General features: G+C 44.2%; 1 non-coding gene across 1 annotated transcript; it reads right to left on the bottom strand.

Moving 5' to 3' along the window:
- Window positions 1-7238: 7238 nt before the first annotated feature.
- Window positions 7239-7313, bottom strand: Trnal-caa (transfer RNA leucine (anticodon CAA)). The gene has a single exon. It is a non-coding gene; the product is annotated as a tRNA-Leu (tRNA).
- Between the last annotated feature and the right edge of the window lie 930 nt (window positions 7314-8243).

Raw genomic sequence — 8243 nt, 5'->3', positions numbered from 1 at the left:
CGCAGATGGTGAAGGCTACTGGCCTCAGGCGTGGGGTAGAAGTAGAGCTCGCAAAATGTAGCATTGTTCCCTGAGTGGATCGGTGTCCTTGGTTTGGAGCCGAGTGGAGGGTCTCAAAGAAGCTTCGTCTACAATGTGACAGTCTTGGCTGTAAACGTCTTGACCTGTGTCATCAGTTGGGGATTTGTAGCACTCGCCTTGATAGTTCGGAGGTGCGCTACACAAAGGAGGCAGCTGCCCGGTAGCAGAGTACTTGTGGAGTATACATGAGGGTTTTTAGGCTAGGAGGTAGTTTGAAATATTCTGTTGAACACTCGCCAGTCAACTCATAGTGAGGGAAATCAGACAGCGTTTAGAGTAAAGAAAGTTTGACTGTCAAAATTTTATCAGCAAACTATCGATGTATTCGTAACAAAGTTCCCGAATTTACCGCCTCTCAGGAAATTTCTCTCGCTCCATTTATTCTTGGGACTGACAGCTGGCTGCAGTCCGAAATGGAAATCTCTGAGATATTTAGTTATTCGTGGAACGTATATGGTAAAGACAGATTAGAGGCCGTAGGAGGGAGTATGTTTATTGTGGTTGAAAGAAGTATTGTTTCTATTGAGGTCGAAGTTGAGTGTGACAGTGAAGTCGTCTGGTAACGTGCACAGGTCTAGGTGAAGCCAAGTTAACTGTCGAATGTTTTCACCGGCCACCCGGTTTGGCTGTGGTAGCTCTAGAGCTATTCATAGATTCGTTGTGGGGGGTACAGACAGACAGTCAAAGAAATAATTTTGAACACATTTTCTGAAAACTGTCTTGAGCCGTTAGCTCGGCAGCCATACGCATTGGAAATATCTTAGACCTTGTAGCTACAAACAGACTGGAACTTATCGACAACATCAGCATAGAAACGGAGATTAGAGATCATGACGTGATTATAACAAAAAAAACCAGTGAAGAAGGCGAGGAGAGTGTTTTTGCTACAAAGAGGAGATAAGCAGTTGTTACCATCTCACTTAGACACTGAACTGATATTACTTAGTTTTAGGAAGATAGAGACGCAGATGAATTAAGGGCAAAGTTTAAGGAGATTGTCACCATGGTTTAATAACGAAATTCGGAAAATGCTGAGGAAGCTATGGCTTTTGTATTCTTGCTTCAAAATAACGCTTAAAAGATGACAAGTAAAGGTTAGAAGAGATTCGTGCGGCTGTGGAAAGATCTATGAGCGAAGCATACAACAGCTACTACTGTCATACCTTAGCAAAAGATCTGGTAGAGACCTGGGAAAAATTGTCGTCCTAAGTACAATCTCTAAGTTAGTCTAAGGCATTCATCCAGTCACCTGTTGATGTGGCAATTGAATATATCAAAACAAAATCCTAAGTCTTAAATTTCGCGTTCCAGGTATCGTTCACGCAGGAAAATCGCTCAAACATACCGTTGTTTGACCACCGGACAGACTCCATTATGGACGACATCGTGATAAGCATCCCTGGCGCAGAGAAGCAACTGAAAGAGTTGAAAACAAATAAGTCAGCAGATTCGAATGAAATCCCAATTCGGTTTTACAGAGAGTGGTCTATGGCATTCGCCTCTTACCTAGCTTACATTTATCGTGAGTCTCTCGCCCAGCAAAAAGTCCCAAGCGACTGCAATAACCGTAATTGACTCCTGTACATAAGAACAGCAAAAGAATGGACCCTCAAAATTACAGGCCAATATCCTTAACTTTGGTTTGCTGCAGAATCCTCGAACATATTCTCAGTTCGAATATAATAAACTTTCTTGAGACTGAGAAGCTTACGTCCACGAATCAGCATGGTTTTAGAAAGCATCGCTCGTGTGGAACTCAAATTGCTCTATTCTCGCACAATATACTACGGAATCTGCATAAAGGGCAAGAGGCAGATTCCATATTTCTAGATTTCCGGAAAGCATTTGACACGGTGCACCATTACAGGCTGTTAACGAAGGTACAAGCATATGGATAAGTTCACAGATGTGTGGGTGGCTCGAAAGTTTCTTTGGTTACGGAACCCAGTACGTCGTCCTTGACGAGGGAAGAGTACCCTCAGGAGTATCCCAGGGAAGTGCGACAGGACCGCTGCTACTCTCTATAAACATAAATGATTTGGCGGACAGGGTGGGCAGCAGTCTGCGGTTGTTTGCTGATGATGCCGTGGTGTACAGTGAGATGTGGAAGTTGAGTGACTGTAAGAGGATACAATACAACCTAAACAATATTTCTATTTGGTGCGATGGATGGCAGCTAGCTCTAAATGTAGAAAAATGTTATTTAATGCGGAGGAGTAGGAAGAACAAGAATGTAATGTTAGGATACTGGATGTCCTGCTTGACACAGGCAAGTCGTTTAAATATCTGGGTGTAATGGTGGAAAGCGATATGAAATGGAACGATCACGTGAGTATTGTGGTAGAAAGAAGACCACATATAGGACGCTAGTACGACCTATTCCTGAGTACTACTCAAGTGTTTGGGATCCGGATCAGGTCGGATTAAAGGAAGACATCGAGACAATTCAAAGACGGGCTGCTGGATTTGTTCAAAAATGGTTCAAATGGCTCTGAGCACTATGGGACTCAACTGCTATGGTCACAAGTCCCCTAGAACTTAGAACTACTTAAACCTAACTAACCTAAGGACATCACACACATCCATGCCCGAGGCAGGATTCGAACCTGCGACCGTAGCGGTCGTGCGGTTCCAGACTGTAGCGCCTTTAACCGCTCGGCCACTCCAGCCGGCCTGCTGGATTTGTTACCAGTAAGTTAGATCAATACGAAAGTCTTACAGAGATTCTTGGGGAACTTAAATGGAATTCCCTGGAGAGAAGGCTATTTGCTTTTCGATGAACATTATTGAGAAAATTTAGAGTACCGATATTTGAAGCCGACTGCGGGACGATTCTATTGCCTCCAACCTATTTTGCGCGTAAGGAGCTCAAGGTAAGATACGAGGTATTCGCCCTTTTATGAGGCGTATGGACAGTTTTCTCCCCTACTTATATTTGCGAGGGGAACGGGAAGGTATATGACTGATAATAGTACAGCATGTCCTCGGCCACGCACTCCACTGTGGATTGCTGTGTATCTATGTAGATATAGAACCTCCCCCCTCCCCCCACCCCCCAAATTCCCAACCGCCACACCAGTTTCTTGACACCCTTGGACTTGGATCTGCCCATCTTTAGGTCACTCAAGCAACTGACCAGCTCAAACTATATAAGGACCACCCCACTGTTACTGACATCTTGGCTGCCACACAAATCTGCCCCAGGCGAAGTGACACGAGGCTTTCCACCACTCCACCATGGTGATTCCCCTGGCCTTAGAACACTTGCTAGTTCCTGTCGCTCCTCCGACATCCATGCAGTTACCCAACTCCATACCGCGGTGCTCTCGTCCGTCACATGCCTGCGCCATTCGCCCTCCGCGACACGAGTGGGGCCCCTCGACTCAAAGTGAATCTCTGGTGGCGAGTAAGTGAACCAAGCTGTTTGATAGGCCACTGGATTGCTTCAAAATCACTCAGACATTTAATTGAGACACGTACCATATGTGGATGAGCATTGTCCTCCTGAAAAATGGCACCACAATAGTGAACACGCAGTGCATATCCGTGAGTACCGCTGTGAGAGATGCCTCAAACAGTTCCAGCCTTGACGTAATGTCATACCCGATGGCTCCCAACACCGTGACGAACATAATGCAACGTCATTCGTCAGAAATTCATGATACGCAGTCGCTGCGACACTCCGATTTTTATCCTGTGAAATCACCACGCATGTAACGGTAATTTCCTAGTTACTGCTGCTGTTAGTTCTGGCCATTGGTGTGGGATACCACAGACTGTAGCAGGGAGTTCATTACTTATTCTTGGATGGCAAAGGCAGATGTCAAAGAGTTTTCTTGTGTTCGGTGTGTATTATGACTATACTTCCATATGATCGTCAGATGTGGTCGACTGGACCATAGGCAATGAGTGTGCCTGTCCGAATGTTTCCTTGCAGTTCAGCATTGGGTCACTGTCACATCCGAACCACACAAAAAACTGAATACCGTATGTTTCGACTAGATGGTAAAACAAAGATCTGTCCCAAACTGTCCCAAACTGTCCCAAAATCTAACGCTGTTCACGATACGTATATACCATACGATATCAGGCCTGACGACAACACAAAACATGAACAACAATAACGCACTCACGTGGCAATTCTAGATGTCACAGAGAACTCCTGCTCTAATCATTTACATACCCACCTATAGTGTGCATGCGTGTGAAGTGACATTGACATTAGACCATGTCAGGCAGTGTAATTTGTTAACATTTTATAAAATGAAAATGTAAAAATGTATCCAAGGAACTGTGCCTGGAGCAATTCAACAGTTTAAGCTGTAAATTGTAAACTGTTACTTCGTAATTATTTCAAAAACGTCCTGAATAGTAGTAAGTTAACACAAAAGGATTTCCTTATTTATAGAATTGCATAAACTACTGTCATATTTCAACGTTATATTGCTCTGTATGTACTGAAATAATTTTGGCACCTAGCTAAATGCTTAACATTTCAATAATATCCAGAAACGCGTTTAAACAATAATTTTCACGCTTTCCACAACTTACCCCGGGGCACAGCCAATGTTACAAACCAGCCTGTTGTCAAATGCAACAAAGCTTTTATAGGAGTGCCAGTGATGTCTTCCGGAAGGAAACCCCTTATCTCGTTGACACGGGATGTGGCGAGGCAGTCATCTGCATAAAACGTTTCACAGCGAATGATATACGGGCCGGCGCGCTTTGCATAATACGGTATGACGCTCATTTGGACGGAGCGGAGACGCAATATTTACGAGCGCGCCGAGCTCAGACGGGCATAAGCTGAGTAGAAAGTATTTATCACGGAGATAAACTGCCAGATTGGAAGCGGCTAATTTATCTGCATTGCAGTCACGTGCTCAGTTACTGCCTGCAGCCGGCGGCGGGCGCCAGTTTATTGCCCTGCAGGCGTCGCCTCCGTAAGGCAGGTGGCAGCGGCGACGGGTTTCTGCATCTGCCCGCCAAGACGGTGAACCCTTGCTGCGGGAAGCGATTGAAAGGGGAAGGCGCCTCACGAAGTTTAGCGCACTTCACAGTTTAATCATTGCAAACACTAACTGTACATCCACAATCACGAACCAACTTACAATATATGACGGCAGTTCATCTAGTACCACTATACAGTGGGTCTGAGATTTTCTTCTGCCCTGGTTCAAAGCAGTATATTGATAATTTGAGGAGAATAACAGCGGATGATTCCATCCCACGGTGGCTGAGCCCCAAGGTCCGTCCTCTCTCTTTACGTTTTTTACCGAAACCACTTCGCAAGGCCACCTCTTCAATACGCAGACCTTCTACCCTACACTCTAGAAATCCCAAAGATTCCCCCTATTCCACCTCAATCAGTTTCTCTTCTGGTAAAACCAACAGCTCCACACTATCAACCCCTCGAAATCCCAGGTATTGATTTTAGGACGAACAACCCGCAGCATCTGTCTCCATGACTGTTCCCTTAACATTTATGACCGTTCTGTCCCATTAACTAGAACACTAAAATGTTTCGGGCTAGCCCTCGACTTCCTCTTCTACTAACCATTCAACAAAAAGCCCACAAAAGGCTGCTAATTGAGCGAACCTGAGTTCTACAGCCCTCCACTGCCCTTCAAACCTATAAATCCTGGATCGGATCCATCCCCTTGAAAGGTATGTGCTGAGATTCGATCAGGATAGAGCCAGTGAAAAATGTCGATAGTTCCCAACCGCAAGGTTGGACGAGTAGTACATCTTCGAGTAGTAAGATCTTTGACAGCTAACAGAGCTACGTGCACGCGGTAAAAGTTGGAATAGTGGTGAGGAGATGCGCCGAGACAGCAGAAGTGTTTCGAGTCAGAGCTAGATGCCTGCAGGAGGCAGCCGGGTCGTGACAGCATCAAAGTAAGAATTGGCGCTACGCACATAATAAGCTATATATTGAGCGAAACTCGGCACATACCTGGGGAAACTAGAAAGAATAATTAATAAAATAGGTTTTCTTTGGCTAAATAATGTCTAAAAGCTAGATAGAAATCCCATTGTTGATGCAATAAGCGTTTTGTGAAACTTTCTCGTAAATCCATGCTATAGAAGTTTTTTTTAGTTTTTCACATGTGCCTTAAAAGTTTGAACAATAAATATTTTTTAGATAAAATTAGAGTTTCATCTCACACCTTATGTCGTTCTCCCCATCCTGTGCTTGCATTGAACCAAAAGGTACATTAAAGTAAAGTTCCCATGAGTAAAGCTAATAATTTCATTTATCAGAGTAAAATAATCTATATGCCATTGCACAGTTGGCAAATTATTCAGATCAGGACAGAATTTGTATTAAGTAACAAATATGGCCAAAATGAGTAATGTTATCTAGAATGACAATTTTATGTACTATGGCTGAGTTGAATATATGTTTTATTATCGGCTAAACGGGAAGGAGTGCACGAGCGAAGTCCACAGACGCAGTCAGATGCAGGTTGGTGACTTTCATTTATTTTTTACCACTAAACTTTCATGCAGTCAGATGTGCATTCTGAGTATTAATTTTCCAACAATATTTTCATGTAGTCAGATAAAGTTCAGTTCAGTTAAATACGCAGTCAGGTGCAAGTTTTATTAAAGACTAAAGCAGTCACATGCAGTTCAGTCTAGTTTAAATAGAGAAGTTTTATTAACAACACTTTCACCCTCCTATGCAAATGTTGCTTGGATATCCTCCACACCAAACAATAATTCACTACTAGTCCTTGGACATCATACAGTTCACCTAGGCGCCGGCCACGGTGGCCGAGCGGTTCTAGGCCCTTCACTCCGGAACCGCGCGACTGCTACCGCCGCATGTTCGAATCCTGCCTCGGGCATGGATGTGTGTGATGTCCTTAGGTTAGTTAGGTTTAAGTAGTTCTAAGTTCTAGGGGACTGATGACCACTGATGACACAGATTCTCTACTGTCTCATCAAATTACCACCCCTGCTTACCCACATCGAGTAGCTTCACATCCCTTATGCTATCCACAACACATATTGCAGTAATCACTATTGTTTCCTCCACCAATCCGAAAATGCTGCCATGCCTTTACAAACACATCCCACCGTCCAGAATGAAATTTTCACTCTGCAGCGGAGTGTGCGCTGATATGAAACTTACTGGCAGTTTAAAAGTGTGTGCCGGACCGAGACTCGAACTCGGGACCTTTGCCTTTTGCGGGCAAATGCTCTACCAACTGAGCTACCCAAACACGACTCACGCCCCCTCCTCACAGCTTTACCTCTGCCAGTATCTCACCTTCCAAACTTTACAGAAGCTCTCCTGCAAATCTTGCAGAACTTGCACTCCTGAAAGAAAGGGTATTGCGGAGACAAGGCTCAGCCACAGACTTTCTTTCAGGAGTGCTAGTCTGCAAGGTTCACAGGAGAGCTTCTGTAAAGTTTGGAAGGTAGGAGACGAGGTACTGGCAGAAGTAAAGCTGTGAGGACGCGGCGTGTGTCGTGCTTGGGTAACTCAGTTGGTAGAGCACTTGCCTGCGAAAGGCAAAGGTCCCGAGTTCGAGTCTCGATCTAGCACATAGTTTTAATCTTCCAGGAAGTTTCACATCCCATCGTGCCTACACGTGCACACACTCCGTACCCTCTCCTAACGAAAATTCGACCAACTACCCCTACCTGAAAATGAGATCCGCCCCAATTTTTATCCATATTATCAATTATAGTTCTTCTTCATGTGTCCCACTTCTCATCTCCTCTGCTCTTCAATCTCCATCTCTCCCCATCCCTTTCCTCTTGATACCACAGCTCTGCACCCACACCAAACTCTTCCTCACCTTCTGTTTCTCGCTATCCGGGCCAATACCTACCTACATCTCGACAGTTTCCTAATGGACACTTGCATCTTTCTACCCAGATTCCTCAACACTATAGAACACATTCTCTCCTCCCCAGATCCTTTTCTCCCAGTGCAGGTCCTTCACTTTCTATGTGTGAGTACAATGATTCTTCTTAGGAGTATGACACCTTTCCGCACTGTGTTTTTCAATTTGATTTTAATATAAAATAAAGACAGCAGTATTAATGTTTTAATGTAAACGCGAAGAAAATCTATCCTTTTTTAGTTTTTAAAACCATTTTAATAACGGTTGTTTTCGTCTTGGCTATAGTTTTAAAAAGCTCTT

This window comes from Schistocerca cancellata, chromosome 5 (genome assembly GCF_023864275.1).
Source record: "Schistocerca cancellata isolate TAMUIC-IGC-003103 chromosome 5, iqSchCanc2.1, whole genome shotgun sequence".
In the NCBI taxonomy this organism is placed as follows: Eukaryota; Metazoa; Arthropoda; class Insecta; order Orthoptera; family Acrididae; genus Schistocerca; species Schistocerca cancellata.
Note: the sequence above shows the minus strand (reverse complement) of the source record. Positions and strands in the feature narration are given on the sequence as shown.